Here is an 18,536-nt window from a genome sequence, read left to right as displayed (position 1 = left end):
CCAGCCCCATCTCACAGGAGCCCATAGACACAGCCTGCGTGACCCAGGAGTGAGGGTGTGGCAGTTATGTGGGGGTCCTGCTGAGGGTTTGGTGCAGTGGTGATGTGACATGGACGGTAATGTTATATTTCGCTCCACAGCTGCAGGTTTCTCTCTTTCCTGCGTCACAGAAATGGTTTCACTACTAAAAGCTGAATTTCAGTTCACGGTTTCAGGGTGACACCTGGAGGGGGCAGGGGTGAGAGTGGGGGGCTTACAGGCGTCCACAAATGCTCAAAAAGACGAGAAGACAAGTGGATGAAAGTGAATCAGTCAACACAATTATATACAGCAGTGTTCAAAACACTCTCCGTCCAATATGACTGACCAGATGTTTTCGGTATAAATTCTATCACCACACGTCACACAATTTACCAGTCGGTGCAGTAGATAAGAGCACCACCAGACTCCACATTCAGGATCTGCAGGTTTGTCAGTCTGTGGATTAGAATCATTAATTGACAGGCGGTGATCACAATAATATCAGTGTGGGGGGAAAAAAAGCCATTAACTGAAGGGGATACAATGTGCCAAAGAACACATCACCTGGCCTAAAGGGAAACGGAGACACATTCTGTGGACTGATGAAAGTAAAATGGTTCTTTTGGGTCCAAGAGCCGCAGACAGTTCATCAGACGACCCCCAAACTCTGCAGCCACAGAACACTCTGCACACAGTGATGCATGGTGGAGCCAGCATCATGATATGGGCATGGTTCTCTTAGGCCGGCGTCACACTAGAGAGTTTTACGGCCGTATGAGCGCATAAAATACGTCCGTAAAACACGCATTACCCACGGCCCAATGATTCTCAATGGGTCAGGTCCTATCAGCCGTATATAACGCATCCGTATTATGCGGCTTTCTACGGCCGTACAAAATCGCAGCATGCTGCGTTTGTCACTGTATTGCGCAAATAATACGCCAATGAAAGTCTATGGGGCGAGAAAAATACGGATTACACACGGACCAGCAGTGTGACTTGCGAGAAATACGCAGTGGTGTTAGAGAGAAAAGCCGGTAATTCAGTGCGGTGTACAGTAAAATCACACTGACAGCTTACAATAGAATAGATAGAATAAATGCGTACACATAGAATAGGTATATATATATATATGTCAGTGAGACACATATATGTATATATATTATTACTTCATACAGCGCTACATAGCTTTAAAGCTGGTAATTCAATTGCCGGCTTTTGCTATCTCCTTCCTAAACCCGACATGATATGAGACATGATTACATACAGTAAACCATCTCATGTCCCTTTTTTTGCATATTCCACACTACTAATGTCAGTAGTGTGTATGTGCAAAATTTGGCCGTTCTAGCTATTAAATTAAAGGATTAAATGGCGGAAAAAATTGGCGTGGGCTCCCGCGCAATTTTCTCCGCCAGAGTAGTAAAGCCAGTGACTGAGGGCAGATATTAATAGCCTGGAGAGGGTCCACGGTTATTGGCCCCCCCCTGGCTAAAAACATATGCCCCCAGCCACCCCAGAAAAGGCACATCTGGAAGATGTGCCTATTCTGGCACTTGGCCACTCTCTTCCCATTCCCGTGTAGCGGTGGGATATGGGGCAATGAAGGGTTAATGTCACCTTGCTATTGTAAGGTGACATTAAGCCAAATTAATAATGGAGAGGCGTCAATTATGACACCTATCCATTATTAATCCAATACTAGTAAAGGGTTAAAAAAACAAACACATTATTAAAAAGTATTTTAATGAAATAAACACAAAGGTTGTTGTAATATTTTATTGTTCTCTCAATCCACCTGAAGACCCTCGCTCTGTAACAAAGAAAAAATAATAAACCAACAATATACATACCTTCCGAAGATCTGTAACGTCCCATGATGTAAATCCATCTGAAGGGGTTAAAATATTTTACAGCCAGGAGCTCTGCTAATGCAGCTGTGCTCGTGGCTGTAAAACCCAGGGGAATGAAGGTAAAGTAGGTCAATGACCTGTAGTTACCTTCATTCGCGGTGAGGCGCCCTCTGCTGGATGTCCTCATATGAACTCGAGCCTGGGAACTTTTCTGATTTTTTTCCCACGCTCGAAGGACATCCAGCAGAGGGCGCATCACCGCGAATGAAGGTAACTACAGGTCATTGACCTACTTTACCTTCATTCCCCGGGGTTTTGCAGAAAGGAGCAGCGCTGCATTAACAGAGCTCCTGGCTGTAAAATATTTTAACCCCTTCAGATGGATTTACATCGTGGGACATTACAGATCTTCGGAAGGTATGTATATTGTTGGTTTATTATTTTTTCTTTGTTATAGAGCGAGGGTCTTCAGGTGGATTGAGAGAACAATAAAATATTACAACAACCTTTGTGTTTATTTCATTAAAATACTTTTTAATAATGTTTGTGTTTTTTTAACCCTTTACTACTATTGGATTAATAATGGATAGGTGTCAGAATTGACGCCTCCCCATTATTAATCTGGCTTAATGTCACCTTACAATAGCAAGGTGACATTAACCCTTCATTACCCCATATCCCACCGCTACACGGGAATGGGAAGAGAGTGGCCAAGTGCCAGAATAGGCGCATCTTCCAGATGTGCCTTTTGTGGGGTGGCTGGGGGCAGATGTTTTTAGCCAGGGGGGGGCAATAACCATGGACCCTCTCCAGGCTATTAATATCTGCCCTCAGTCACTGGCTTTACTACTCTGGCGGAGAAAATTGCGCGGGAGCCCACGCCAATTTTTTCCGCCATTTAACCCTTTAATAGCTAGAACGGCCAAATTTTGCATATACACACTACTAACACGCCGTGTGGGGTGCGATGATTCCGGATGTGTGCAATGAACACATCCGACATCATCGGGTCTCCAGAAGGGGGTGGAGCGAGTTTGCCGCTCCGTCAAAACCGCCGGCCATCCTGAACGTGGACACGTACCCTTAGAGCCCTTCATGCTTCCCTCTGCCGACAAGCTTTTTGGAGATGGAAATGTCATTCTCCAGCAGGACTTGGCCCCTGTCCACACTGCCAAAAGTACCAATACCTGGTGTAAAAACAACAGTATCACTGGGCTTGATTGGCAGCAATCTCACCTGACCTTAACCCCATAGAGAATCTATGGAGTATTGTCAAGAGGAAGATGAGACACCAGACCCAACAATGCAGACGAGCTGAAGGCTGCTATCAAAGCAACCTGGGCTTCCATAACCCCTCAGCAGCCACAGGCTGATCGCCTCCATGCCACGCCGCATTGATGCAGTAATTGATGCAAAAGGACCAAGTATTGAGGGCATTTACTGAACATACATTTCACCAACACCAAGCTGGTGTTATAAAGTATTCTAATTTACTGAGATAATGACTTTTGGGTTTTCATTGCCCATAAGCCATAATCATCAACATTAACAGAAATAAACACGTGAAATTGATCACTCTGTGTGTAATGACTTAATAGAATGTACGACTTTCACTTTTTGATGATATTCTAATTTATTGAGAAGCACGGGGCCAGGACCAGGAATCGCTGCAGGGCCACGACCGGGAATCGCTGCGGGGCCACGACCGTGAATCGCTGCGGGGCCACGACCGGGAATCGCTGCGGTGCCACGACCGGGAATCGCTGCGGGGCCATGACTGGGAATCGCTGCGGGGCCACGACCGGGAATCGCTGAGGGGCCACGACCGGGAATCGCTGCGGGGCCACGACCGGGAATCGCTGAGGAGCCACGATTGGGAATCGCTGCGGGGCCACGACCGGGAATCGCTGAGGGGCCACGACCGGGAATCGCTGAGGGGCCACGATTGGGAATCGCTGCGGGGCTACGACCGGGAATCGCTGCGGGGCCACGACCGGGAATCGCTGCGGGGCCACGACTGGGAATCGCTGCGGGGCCACGACCGGGAATCGCTGAGGAGCCACGATTGGGAATCTCTGCGGGGCCACGACCAGGAATCGCTGAGGTGACTCTGTCCCCCTGTGGACCACCAATGGACGGACCACCCATGGACGGACCATCCGCGGACACTAACACACTGGCCGTCTCTCAGGCACAGTGCCATAAAGTGACACTGGTCAGAATGGTCAAATTTGGCCTGGTCATTAAAGGGTTAAAGTACCTGCCAGGATGTGCTCTGCACTGCCCCCCATGGTGATCAGTGATGCTGCAGGGTCTGCTGGTTTCTTGCAGTTTTAGGACAATTAGTGAGGAAATAACCAGGAGATCTGGAGACGCGGAGGAAGTGATTTCCCTATTGTGTGTTCCTGGTCGGCCATAATCAAACAATCGTAAGGTGACAAAGGAATGATGGATCCTGTTGGGCAGAGAGTCACCCGGAGCAGGTGGGAGTAGCACAGGTCCGGGACAATGGCAACTGCGGCCACAGCACATTCACCGACAGCAAGCAGAGGTGCAGCCAGAAAGATCCCCCACCAGAGAGGAAGGTGCAAGTCACAGGATGCAGCAGTCAGACAGAAATGGCTGATAACAGCAAGTAATAGACTAGATTGTAGTTATTTTCTATTATATAAAAATACTTCACGTGACACAACTACGATACATTAAAAAATAAAACACAACAGAACAAAACATAAGAACAAAACTCCAATCAGAATACAAAAAACGACACAAATCACAAAGAAATAAAACCAGAATTGGAAACAAAATGGAGAAAGTTCATGACCTACAAATCAGGGACAAGAAAGAAAAATTCTAATAAAATGAAGGAAACAAAACTATAAGGCAAAAAAACAAAATACCCACAAGTACATGAATACCCCCGTAAAATAATAAATAATAGTATAAAATCATGTAAGACCCCCGGCTCAGCTTCATTCATACTACTATATACAAGCCCCAACTACATTCACACCGTCCTATATACAATATTATATACAATATATACACGATAAACATATTACACTATACCGAATATTATACAACACCGCAAACGCAACAAAACCCTACTGGTCCCACTGCCTTACCTTACAGCCCCCCCTTACACCACCACATTCACCCCACAACAATCTGTGAGATAGCGCTACCTGAGTGGGTTGCGGGACACTCGCTTGGCAATGGGATTAAAGCACTCAGGCACAGTTTCTCACAAAAACAGTCTATCCGGTTTATTAAACATCATAAACTGCACCACAAACAGTTCATTATTTACATCAATGGAACATCATAAGCACTGACAGTCTGTTCCAATGGCAGATACGTCTCTGCCCGTATCCCACTTTATCTGGAGTTACCTTACAGGAGCTCCTGCTCCACACACTGACTCCTGTCAGTCCCGGATCCCAGGGAAGCTGCCTAACTGGGATCACCGTCCTTGTGACCAGGGCACTTCAGATATTCCAGACCCGCAGACGGAACTGTAGCTTCCCCAACACAGTAGCCATCACAGGCTCTGCAGATTAGGCCTCTCCGTGTGCTATTCAGGAAGTCCAGTCCCAGGCACTTCCATCACACAGGCCATCAGTCCATGGCCTCACCATGTGCTTCCAGGAATCCAGTCCACTCCAGGACATTCCAACAAACAGGCCATTCACAGGACCTCACACTCTGACCATTCAGATCCATACACTATGAACATGTGACCAAACTCTGATCACATTATGTAGCTGTAACCCCCCCATAGGTGGGAGGTGTGTGTGGTTAGCCAGTCCCACCCAGCTCTCCGACTAACCGTGAAAGCCTCCCTTTTAACAATACAAATACTTGTGGGACTACAGGTCCAAGAACAAAACTACAGGCTTACAGCGCAGACTCCCTCTGCGACACATACCGGCCATTTACAATCACGCCGAACACTGTTTCATTATCACCATTACAGATACGCCTCGGGGCGCATCCTGAGGAGCACATACAGCGCCCCCTGGCTGTAACATGAGTCACTGCATCACAAAACCTAAACACAACAAGTATACAAAATTAACTTTTTCTTTATTTTATTTTTCATATATACAGTACAGACCAAAAGTTTGGACACACCTTTTCATTTAAAGATTTTTCTGTTTTTTTCATGACTATGAAAATTATACATTCACACTGAAGGCATCAAAACTATGAATTATCACATGTGGAATTATATACTTAACAAAAAAGTGTGAAACAACTGAAATTATGTCTTATATTCTAGGTTCTTCAAAGTAGCCACCTTTTGCTTTGATGACTGCTTTGCACACTCTTGGCATTCTCTTGATGAGCTTCAAGAGGTAGTCACCGGGAATGGTCTTCCAACAATCTTGAAGGAGTTCCCAGAGATGCTTAGCACTTGTTGGCCCTTTTGCCTTCACTCTGCGGTCCAGCTCACCCCAAGCCATCTCGATTGTGTTCAGGTCTGGTGACTGTGGAGGCCAGGTCATCTGGCGTAGCACCCCATCACTCTCCTTCTTGGTCAAATAGCCCTTACACAGCCTGGAGGTGTTTGGGGTCATTGTCCTGCTGAAAAATAAATGATGGTCCAACTAAACGCAAACTGGATGGAATAGCATGCCGCTGCAAGATGCTGTGGTAGCCATGCTGGTCCAGTATGCCTTCAATTTTGAATAAATCCCCAACAGTGTCACCAGCAAAGCACCCCCACACCTCCTCCTCCTCCATGCTTCACGGTGGGAACCAGACATGTAGAGTCCATCCGTTCACCTTTTCTGCGTCGCACAAAGACACGGTGGTTGGAACCAAAGATCTCAAATTTGGACTCATCAGACCAAAGCACAGATTTCCACTGGTCTAATGTCCATTCCTTGTGTTCTTTAGCCCAAACAAGTCTCTTCTGCTTGTTGCCTGTCCTTAGCAGTGGTTTCCTAGCAGCTATTTTACCATGAAGGCCTGCTGCACAAAGTCTCCTCTTAACAGTTGTTGTAGAGATGTGTCTGCTGCTAGAACTCTGTGTGGCATTGACCTGGTCTCTAATCTGAGCTGCTGTTAACCTGCGATTTCTGAGGCTGATGACTCGGATAAACTTATCCTCAGAAGCAGAGGTGACTCTTGGTCTTCCTTTCCTGGGACGGTCCTCATGTGAGACAGTTTCTTTGTAGCACTTGATGGTTTTTGCCACTGCACTTGGGGGCACTTTCAAAGTTTTCCCAATTTTTCGGACTGACTGACCTTCATTTCTTAAAGTAATGATGGACACTCGTTTTTCTTTACTTAGCTGCTTTTTTCTTGCCATAATACAAATTCTAACAGTCTATTCAGTAGGACTATCAGCTGTGTATCCACCAGACTTCTGCACAACACAACTGATGGTCCCAACCCCATTTATAAGGCAAGAAATCCCACTTATAAAACCTGACAGGGCACACCCGTGAAGTTAAAACCATTCCCGGTGACTACCTCTTGAAGCTCATCAAGAGAATGCCAAGAGTGTGCAAAGCAGTCATCAAAGCAAAAGGTGGCTACTTTGAAGACCCTAGAATATAAGACATAATTTCAGTTGTTTCACACTTTTTTGTTAAGTATATAATTCCACATGTGTTAATTCATAGTTTTGATGCCTTCAGAGTGAATGTACAATTTTCATGAAAATACAGAAAAATCTTTAAATGAGAAGGTGTGTCCAAACTTTTGGTCTGTACTGTATATTTTTTTTTTTACTATACATAAACAGAGATCTACACTAACTTAATTCCCAGGGACGGCATAGCACGTCATGGGCGATCAGCTGCGCCCACGGGAGGAGCGCGGCCGATCGCTGCAGGGTGTCAGCTGATTATTACAGCTGACATCCGGCACTATGTGCCAGGAGAGGTCATGGACCACTCCCGACACATTAACCCCCGGAACACTGCGATCAAACATGATCACAGAGTTTCGGTGGCATAGGGAAGAATCGCGCAGGGAGGGGGCTCCCTGTTGTGAATTCTGTGGCAGAGCTCCCTCCTGTGGTCACAAGTGGTACTTCGGCTGATTCTCTCTGTGAGCTTCTGTTGGTGGAGGGAAGTGGTACTGCGGCTTCTGAGTTTCCTCCCTCAGGTGATCTGGTGAGGTCGTTAGGTGCTTCTCTACTTAACTCCACCTAATGCTTTGATCCTGGCTTCCTGTCAATGTTCCAGTGTTGGACTTGCTTTTCCCTGGATCATTCCTGTGGCCTGTTGCTCTGCATAGCTAAGTTCTTCTTTGCTATTTGTTTGCTATTTTTTCTGTCCAGCTTGTCTAATTTGTTGCTGGAAGCTCTGGGACGCAGAGGGTGTACCTCCGTGCCGTTAGTTCGGTACGGAGGGTCTTTTTGCCCCCTTTGCGTGGTTTTCTTTAGGGTTTTGTGTAGACCGCAAAGTTGCCTTTTCTATCCTCGCTCTGTTAAGAAAGTCGGGCCTCACTTTGCTGAATCTATTTCATCTCTACGTTTGTCTGTTCATCTTAACTCACAGTCATTATATGTGGGGGGCTGCCTTTTCCTTTGGGGTATTTCTCTGAGGCAAGGTAGGCTTATTTTCTATCTTCAGGCTAGTTAGTTTCTCAGGCTGTGCCGAGTTGCATAGGCAGAGTTAGGCGCAATCCACGGCTGCCTCTAGTGTTGTTTGGAGAGGATTAGGGATTGCGGTCTGCAGAGTTCCCACGTCTCAGAGCTCGTTCTATGATTTTGGGTTATTGTCAGATCACTGTATGTGCTCTGACCGCTATGTCCATTGTGGTACTGAATTGCCTTTCATAACAGCTCCCTGCGCACTTTACCTGAGACCCTCGGAGCATTGCGATGTGATCGTGTTGCTCCGAGGGTCTCCTACCTCCTCCTCCCTGCAGAACCCGGATCCAAAATGGCGACGGGGCTCCTTCCAGGTCCTGCAGGGAGGTGGCTTTCAAGCGCCTGCTCAGAGCAAGCAACGGGAAGCCTCCTGCAGTGCCTGTTTGATCGCTGATCTGACACAGTGCACAGCAAAGTGTCAGATCAGCGATCTGACACTATAGTATGATGTCCCCCCCTGGGGCAATGTTAAAAAGTTAAAAAAATATATATTTACTTGTGTAAAAAAAAAAATCCTAAATAAATAAATATATATATATATTGTTCCAATAAATACATTTCTTTATCTAAATAAAAAAAAACAATAAAAGTACACATATTTAGTATCGCCGCAACCGTAACGACTCAACCTATAAAACTGTCCCACTAATTAACCCCTTCAGTGAACAGCGTAAAAAAAAAAAAAAAGAGGAAAAAAACAACGCTTTATTATCATACCGCTGATTAAAAAGTGGAATAGCACGCAATCAAAAAGACGGATATAAATAACCATGATACCGCTGAAAACGTCATCTTGTCCCGCAAAAAAACGAGCCACCATACAGCATCATCAGCAAAATAAAAGAAAGTTATAGTCCTCAGAATAAAGTGATGCAAAAATAATTATTTTTTATATAAAATAGTTTTTATCGTATAAAAGCGCCAAAACATGAAAAAAATAAATTAGGTATCGCTGTAATCATTCTGACCCGAGGAATAAAACTGCTTTATCAATTTTACCAAACATGGAATGGTATAAACACAACCCCAAAAGAAATTCATGAATAGCTGGTTTTTGGTCATTCTGCCTCACAAAAATCGTAATAAAAAGTGATCAAAAAATGTCACGTGCCCTAAAATGGTACCCATAAAAATGTCAGCTCGTCCCGCAAAAAACAAGACCTCACATGACTCTGTGGATCAAAATGTGGAAAAATTATAGCTCTCAAAATGTGAAGACGCAAAAACGATTTTTTTGCAATAAAAAGCGTCTTTTAGTGTGTGACAACTGCCAATCATAAACACCCGCTATAAATAGTAAATCAAACCTCCCTTCATCACCCCCCTTAGTTAGGGAAAAATAATAAAATTTAAAAAAATGTATTTATTTCAATTTTCCCATTAGGGCTAGTGTTAGGGTTGGGGCTAAAGTTAGGGTTAGGGTTGGGGCTAAAGTTAGCATTAGGTTTGGGGCTACAGTTAGGGTTAGGGTTGGGGCTCAAGTTAGGGTTGGGGCTAAAGTTAGGGTTAGGGCTACAGTTAGGGTTGGGGCTACACTTAGGGTTGGGGCTACACTTAGGGTTGGGGCTACACTTAGGGTTGGGGCTACACTTAGTGTTGGGGCTACACTTAGGGTTAGGGTTGGGGCTAAAGTTAGGGTTAGGGTTAAAGTTAGGATTAGAGTTGGGGCTAAAGTAAGGGTTGGGGCTAAAGTTAGGGAAGGTGTTGGGCTAAAGTTGGGGTTAGGGTTTGGGCTAAAGTTAGGGTTGGGCTAAAGTTAGGGTTAGAGTTGGGGCTAAAGTTAGGGTTAGGGTTTGGGCTAAAGTTAGGGTTAGGGTTGGGCTAAAGTTAGGGTTAGGGTTGGGGCTAGGGTTAGGGTTGGGGCTAAAGTTAGGGTTTGGATTACATTTACGGTTGGAATTAGGGTTGGGATTAGGGTTAGGGGTGTGGTTAGGGTTATGGTTGAGATTAGGGTTAGGGGTGTGTTGGAGTTTGGGGTGTGGTTAGAGGTGTGTTGGGGTTAAGGGTGTGTTGGGGTTAGGGGTGTGTTTGGGATTAGGGCTAGGGGTATGTTCGGGTTAGGGGTGTGGTTAGGGTTATGGTTGGGATTAGGGTTAGGGTTTCAATTAGAATTGGAGGGTTTCCACTGTTTAGGCACATCAGGGGCTCTACAAACGTGATATGGTGTCCAATCTCAATTCCAGCCAATTCTGCGTTGAAAAAGTAAAACAGTGCTCCTTCCCTTCCGAGCTCTGCCATGCGCCCAAACGGTGGTTCCCCCCCACAAATGGGGTATCAGCATTCCCAGGACAAATTGGACAACAACTTTTGGGGTCCAATATCTCCTGTTACCCTTGGGAAAATACAAAACTAGGGGCTAAAAATTAATTTTTGTGGAAAAAAAAGATTTTTATTTTCACGGCTTTGCGTTATAAACTGTAGTGAAACACTTGGGGGTTCAAAGTTCTCACAACACATCTAGATAAGTTTATTGGGGGTCTAATTTCCAATATGGGGTCACTTCTGGGGGGTTTCTACTGTTTTGGTACATCAGGGGCTCTCCAAATGCAACGTGACACCTGCAGACCAATCCATCTAAGTCTGCATTCCAAACGGCTCTCCTTCCCTTCTGAGCACTGCCATGTGCCCAAACGGTGGTCCCCCCGCATATTGGGTATCAGCGTACTCAGAACAAATTGGACAACAACTTTTGGGGTACAATTTCTCTTGTTAGCCTTGTAAAAATACAAATCTGGGGGCTAAAAAATAATTTTTCTGGAAAAAAAAAGATTTTTTATTTTCCCAGCTCCGCATTATAAACTGTAGTGAAACACTTTGGGGTTTACAGTTCTCACAACACATCTAAATAAGTTCCTTAGGGGGACTACTTTCCAAAATGGTGTCACTTGTGGGGGGTTTCCACTGTTTAGGCACATCAGGGGCTCTCCAAATACGACATGGCGTCCTATCTCAATTCCAGTCAATTTTGCATTGAAAAGTCAAATGGCGCTCCATCCCTTCCGAGCTCTGCCATGCACCCAAACAGTGGTTTACCCCCACATATGGGGTATCAGCGTACTCAGGACAAATTGCACAACAGCTTCTGGGGACCAATTTCTTCTGTTACCCTTGGGAAAATAAAAAATTGGGGGCGAAAAGATCAATTTTGTGAAAAAAATATGATTTTATATTTTTACGGCTCTACATTATAAACTTCTGTGAAGCACTTGGTGGGTCAAAGTGCTCACCACACATATAGATAAGTTCCTTAGGGGGTCTACTTTCCAAAATGGGGTCACTTGTGGGGGGTTTCAATGTTTAGGCACATCAGGGGCTCTCCAAACGCAACATGGCGTCCCATCTCAATTCCAGTCAATTTTGCATTGAAAAGTCAAATTGCGCTCCTTCCCTTCCGAGCTCTGCCATGCGCCTAAACAGTGGTTTACCCCCACATATGGGGTATCAGCGTGCTCAGGACAAATTGCACAACAACGTTTGTGGTCCAATTTCTTCTGTTACTCTTGGGAAAATAAAAAATTGTGGGCGAAAAGATCATTTTTGTGAAAAAATATGATTTTATATTTTTACAGCTCTACATTATAAACTTCTGTGAAGCACTTGGTGGATCAAAGTGCTCACCACACATCTAGATAAGTTCCCTAGGGCGTTTACTTTCCAAAATGGGGTCACTTGTGGGGGGTTTCAATGTTTAGGCACATAAGGGGGTCTCCAAACACGACATGGCCTCCCATCTCAATTCCAGTCAATTTTGCATTGAAAAGTCAAACGGCGCTCCTTCCCTTCCAAGCTCTGCCATGCGCCCAAACAGTGGTTTACCCCCATATATAAGGTATCAGCACACTCAGGACAAATTGTAGAACAACTTTTGGGGTCCTATTTCTCCTGTTACCCTTGGTAAAATAAATCAAATTGGAGCTGAAATAATTTTTTTGTGAAAAAAAGTTAAATGTTCTTTTTTTTAAAACATTCCAAAAATTCCTGTGAAACACCTGAAGGGTTAATAAACTTCTTGAATGTGGTTTTGAGCACCTTGAGGGGTGCAGTTTTTAGAATGGTGTCACAGTTTGGTATTTTCTATCAAATAGGCCCCTCAAAGTGGCTTCAAATGTGATGTGGTCCCTAAAAAAAAATGGTGTTGTAAAAATGAGAAATTGCTGGTCAGCTTTTAACCCTTATAACTCCCTAACAAAAAAAAATTTTGGTTCCAAAATTGTGCTGATGTAAAGTAGACATGTGGGAAATGTTACTTATTAAGTATTTTGTGTGACATAAAGTACAGACCAAAAGTTTGGACACACCTCCTCATTTAAAGTTTTTTATGTATTTTTATGACTATGAAAATTGTACATTCACACTGAAGGCATCAAAACTATGAATTAATACACGTGGAATTATATACTTAACAAAAGAGCGTGAAACAACTGAAATTATGTCTTATATTCTAGGTTCTTCAAAGTAGCCACCTTTTGCTTTGATGAATGCTTTGCACACTCTTGGCATTCTCTTTATGAGCTTCAAGAGGTAGTCACCGGGAATGGTTTTCACTTCACAGGTGTGCCCTGTCAGGTTTAATAATTGGGATTTCTTGCCTTATAAATGGGGTTGGGACCATCAGTTGTGTTGAGCAGAAGTCTGGTGGATACACAGCTGATGGTCCTACTGAATACACTGTTAGAATTTGTATTATGGCAAGAAAAAAGCAACTAAGTAAAGAAAACGAGTGGCCATCATTACTTTAACCCCTTCATGACCCAGCCTATTTTGACCTTAAAGACCTTGCCGTTTTTTGCAATTCTGACCAGTGTCCCTTTATGAGGTAATAACTCAGGAACGCTTCAACGGATCCTAGCGGTTCTGAGATTGTTTTTTCGTGACATATTGGGCTTCATGATAGTGGTAAATTTAGGTCAATAAATTCTCCGTTTATTTGTGATAAAAACGGAAATTTGGCGAAAATTTTGAAAATTTCGCAATTTTCACATTTTGAATTTTTATTCTGTTAAACCAGAGAGATATGTGACACAAAATAGTTAATAAATAACATTTCCCACATGTTTACTTTACATCAGCACAATTTTGGAAACAAAATTTTTTTTGTTAGGAAGTTATAAGGGTTAAAATTTGACCAGCGATTTGTCATTTTTACAACGAAATTTACAAAACCATTTTTTTTAGGGACCACCTCACATTTGAAGTCAGTTTGAGGGGTCTATATGGCTGAAAATACCCAAAAGTGACACCATTCTAAAAACTGCACCCCTCAAGGTACTCAAAACCACATTCAAGAAGTTTATTAACCCTTCAGGTGCTTCACAGCAGCAAAAGCAACATGGAAGGAAAAAATGAACATTTAACTTTTTAGTCACAAAAATTATCTTTTAGCAACAATTTTTTTATTTTCCCAATGGTAAAAGGAGAAACTGAACCACGAAAGTTGTTGTCCAATTTGTCCTGAGTACGCTGATACCTCATATGTGGGGGTAAACCACTGTTTGGGCGCACAGCAGGGCTTGGAAGGGAAGGAGCGCCATTTGACTTTTTGAATCAAAAATTGGCTCCACTCTTTAGCGGACACCATGTCACGTTTGGAGAGCCCCCGTGTGCCTAAAAATTGGAGCTCCCCCACAAGTGACCCCATTTTGGAAACTAGACGCCCCAAGGAACTTATCTAGATGCATAGTGAGCACTTTGAACCCCCAGGTGCTTCACAAATTGATCCGTAAAAATGAAAAAGTACTTTTTTTTCACAAAAAAATTCTTTTAGCCTCAATTTTTTCATTTTCACATGGGCAACAGGATAAAATGGATCCTAAAATGTGTTGGGCAATTTCTCCTGAGTACACCAATACCTCACATGTGGGGGTAAACCACTGTTTGGGCACATGGTAAGGCTCGGAAGGGAAGGAGCGCCATTTGACTTTTTGAATGAAAAATTATTTCCATCGTTAGCGGACACCATGTCGCGTTTGGATAGCTCCTGTGTGCCTAAACATTGGCGCTCCCCCACAAGTGACCCCATTTTGGAAACTAGACCCCCCAAGGAACTTATTTAGATGCCTAGTGAGCACTTTAAACCCTCAGGTGCTTCACAAATTGATCTGTAAAAATGAAAAAGTACTTTTTTTTCACAAAAAAATTCTTTTCGCCTCAATTTTTTCATTTTTCACATGGGCAGTAGGATAAAATGGATCATAAAATTTGTTGGGCAATTTCTCCCGAGTACGCCGATACCTCATATGTGGGGGTAAACCACTGTTTGGGCACTCGGCAGGGCTCGGAAGGGAAGGTGCGCCATTTGACTTTTTGAATGGAAAATTAGCTCCAATTGTTAGCGGACACCATGTCGCGTTTGGAGAGCCCCTGTGTGCCTAAACATTGGAGCTCCTCCACAAGTGACCCCATTTTGGAAACTAGACCCCCCAAGGAACTTATCTACATGCATATTGAGCACTTTAAACCCCCAGGTGCTTCACAGAAGTTTATAACGCAGAGCCATGAAAATAAAAAATAATTTTTCTTTCCTCAAAAATGATTTTTTAGTCTGGAATTTCCTATTTTGCCAAGGATAATAGGAGAAATTGGACCCCAAATATTGTTGTCCAGTTTGTCCTGAGTACGCTGATACCCCATATGTGGGGGTAAACCACTGTTTGGGCGCACGGCAGGGCTCGGAAGGGATGGCACGCCATTTGGCTTTTTAAATGGAAAATTAGCTCCAATCATTAGCGGACACCATGTCACGTTTGGAGAGCCCCTGTGTGCCTAAACATTGGAGATCCCCCAGAAATGACCCCATTTTGGAAACTAGACCCCCAAAGGAACTAATCTAGATGTGTGGTGAGGACTTTGAACCCCCAAGTGCTTCACAGAAGTTTATAACGCAGAGCCATGAAAATAAAAAAAAAAATTATTTTCTCAAAAATTATCTTTTAGCCTGCAATTTTTTATTTTCCCAAGGGTAACAGGAGAAATTTGACCCCAAAAGTTGTTGTCCAGTTTCTCCTGAGTACACTGATACCCCATATGTGGGGGTAAATCACTGTTTGGGCACATGCCGGGGCTCGGAAGTGAAGTAGTGACGTTTTGAAATGCAGACTTTGATGGAATGCTCTGTGGGCGTCACATTGCGTTTGCAGAGCCCCTGATGTGGCTTAACAGTAGAAACCCCCCACAAGTGACCCCATTTTGGAAACTAGACCCCCAAAGGAACTGATCTAGATGTGTGGTGAGCACTTTGAACCCCCAAGTGCTCTATAGAAGTTTATAATGCTGAGCCGTGAAAATAATAAATACGTTTTCTTTCCTCAAAAATAATTATTTAGCCCAGAATTTTTTATTTTCCCAAGGGTTACAGGAGAAATTGGACCCCAAAAGTTGTTGTCCAGTTTCTCCTGAGTACGCTGATACCCCATATGTGGGGGTTAACCACTGTTTGGGCACACGTCGGGGCTCAGAAGGGAAGTAGTGACTTTTGAAATGCAGACTTTGATGGAATGGTCTGCGGGCGTCACATTGCGTTTGCAGAGCCCCTGGTGTGCCTAAACAGTAGAAACCCCCCACAAGTGACCCCATTTTAGAAACTAGACCCCCCAAGGAACTTATCTAGATATGTGGTGAGCACTTTGAACCCCCAAGTGCTTCACAGACGTTTACAACGCAGAGCCGTGAAAATAAAAAATCATTTTTCTTTCCTCAAAAATTATGTTTTAGCAAGCATTTTTTTAGATTCACAAGGGTAACAGGAGAAATTGGACCCCAGTAATTGTTGCGCAGTTTGTCCTGAGTATGCTGGTACCCCATATGTGGGGGTAAACCACTGTTTGGGCACACTTCAGGGCTCGGAAGTGAGGGAGCACCATTTGACTTTTTGAATACGAGATTGGCTGGAATCAATGGTGGCGCCATGTTGCGTTTGGAGACCCCTGATGTGCTTAAACAGTGGAAACCCCTCAATTCTACCTCCAACACTAACCCCAACACACCCCTAACCCTAATCCCAACTGTAGCCATAACCCTAAACACAACCCTAACCGCAACACACCCCTAACCACAACCCTAACCCCAACACACCCCTAACCATAACCACAACCCTAATTCCAACCCTAACCCTAAGGCTATGTGCCCATGTTGCGGATTCGTGTGAGATATTTCCGCACCATTTTTGAAAAATCCGCGGGTAAAAGGCACTGCGTTTTACCTGCGGATTTTCCGCGGATTTCCAGTGTTTTTTGTGCGGATTTCACCTGCGGATTCCTATTGAGGAACAGGTGTAAAACGCTGCGGAATCCGCACAAAGAATTGACATGCTGCAGAAAATACAACGCAGCGTTTCCGCGCGGTATTTTCCGCACCATGGGCACAGCGGATTTGGTTTTTCATATGTTTACATGGTACTGTAAACCTGATGGAACACTGCTGCGAATCCACAGCGGCCAATCCGTAGCCAAATCCGCACCGTGTGCACATAGCCTAATTCTAAAGGTATGTGCACACGCTGCGGAAAACGCTGCGGATCCGCAGCAGTTTCCCATGAGTTTACAGTTCAATGTAAACCTACGGGAAACAAAAATCGCTGTACACATGCTGCGGAAAAACTGCACGGAAACGCAGCGGTTTACATTCCGCAGCATGTCACTTCTTTGTGCGGATTCCGCAGCGGTTTTACAACTGCTCCAATAGAAAATCGCAGTTGTAAAACCGCAGTGAAATGCGCAGAAAAAAACGCGGTAAATCCGCCATAAATCCGCAGAGGACCAGAATACGTGTGCACATACCGAAACCCTAACCCTAACCCTACCCCTAACCCTACCCCTAACCCTACCCCTAACCCTAACCCTACCCCTACCCCTAACCCTAACCCTATTCTAACATTAGTGGAAAAAAAAAATTTCTTTATTTTTTTATTGTCCCTACCTATGGGGGTGACAAAGGGGGGGGGGGGTCATTTATTATTTTTTTTATTTTGATCACTGAGATATAATCTATCTCAGTGATCAAAATGCACTTTGGAACGAATCTGCCAGCCGGCAGATTCGGCGGGCACACTGCGCATGCGCCCGCCATTTTGGAAGATGGCGGCGCCCAGGGAGAAGACGGACGGGACCCCGGCTGGATCGGTAAGTATGATGGGGTGGGGGGGGACCATGGGGGGGGGATCGGAGCACGAGGGGGGGGGGGAATCGGAGCGCGGGAGGGGTGGAACGGAGCACGGGGGGCGTGGAACGGAGCACGGGGGGGCTGGAATGGAGCACGGGGGGGTGGAACAGAGCACCGGGGGGGGGTGGATCGGAGTGCAGGGGGGGTGATTGGAGCACGGGGGGGTGATTGGAGCACGGGGGGAGCGGACAAGAGCACGGGGGGGAGCGGAGCACTGGACGGAGGGGAGCCGGAGCAGTGTACCGGGCAGATCAGGGGGCTGGGGGGGTGATCGGTGGGGTGGGGTGGGGGCACACTAGTATTTCCAGCCATGGCCGATGATATTTCAGCATCGGCCATGGCTGGATTGTAATATTTCACCAGTTATAATAGGTGAAATATTACAAATCGCTCTGATTGGCAGTTTCACTTTCAACAGCCAATCAGAGCGATCGTAGCCACGAGGGGGTGAAGCCACCCCCCCTGGGCTAAACTACCACTCCCCCTGTCCCTGCAGATCGGGTGAAATGGGAATTAACCCTTTCACCCGATCTGCAGGGACGCGATCTTTCCATGACACCACATAGGCGTCATGGGTCGGATTGGCACCGACTTTCATGACGCCTACGTGGCGTCATGGGTCGGGAAGGGGTTAAGAAATGAAGGTCAGTCAGTCTGAAAAATTGGGAAGACTTTGAAAGTGTCCCCAAGTGCAGTGGCAAAAACCATCAAGCGCTACAAAGAAACTGTCTCACATGAGGACCGCCCAAGGAAAGGAAGACCAAGAGTCACCTCTGCTTCTGAGGATAAGTTTATTCGAGTCACCAGCCTCAGAAATCGCAGGTTAACAGCAACTCAGATTAGAGACCAGGTCAATGCCACACAGAGATCTAGCAGCAGACACATCTCTACAACAA

General features: G+C 44.9%; 1 protein-coding gene across 1 annotated transcript in view; it reads right to left on the bottom strand.

Annotated features, from left to right (window-relative positions):
- Nucleotides 1–5,964: 5,964 nt before the first annotated feature.
- Nucleotides 5,965–18,536, bottom strand: part of TENT5C (terminal nucleotidyltransferase 5C) — a 46,485-nt gene continuing 33,913 nt past the window's right edge. Inside the window, exon 4 of the transcript XR_011319738.1 lies at nucleotides 5,965–6,461. The gene's annotated coding sequence lies outside the window, so the exon portion shown is untranslated. The remainder of the gene's footprint in view (nucleotides 6,462–18,536) is intronic.

Source organism: Ranitomeya imitator, chromosome 3 (assembly GCF_032444005.1).
Source record: "Ranitomeya imitator isolate aRanImi1 chromosome 3, aRanImi1.pri, whole genome shotgun sequence".
NCBI lineage: Eukaryota > Metazoa > Chordata > Amphibia > Anura > Dendrobatidae > Ranitomeya > Ranitomeya imitator.
This window is presented reverse-complemented; position numbering and strand designations above follow the sequence as displayed.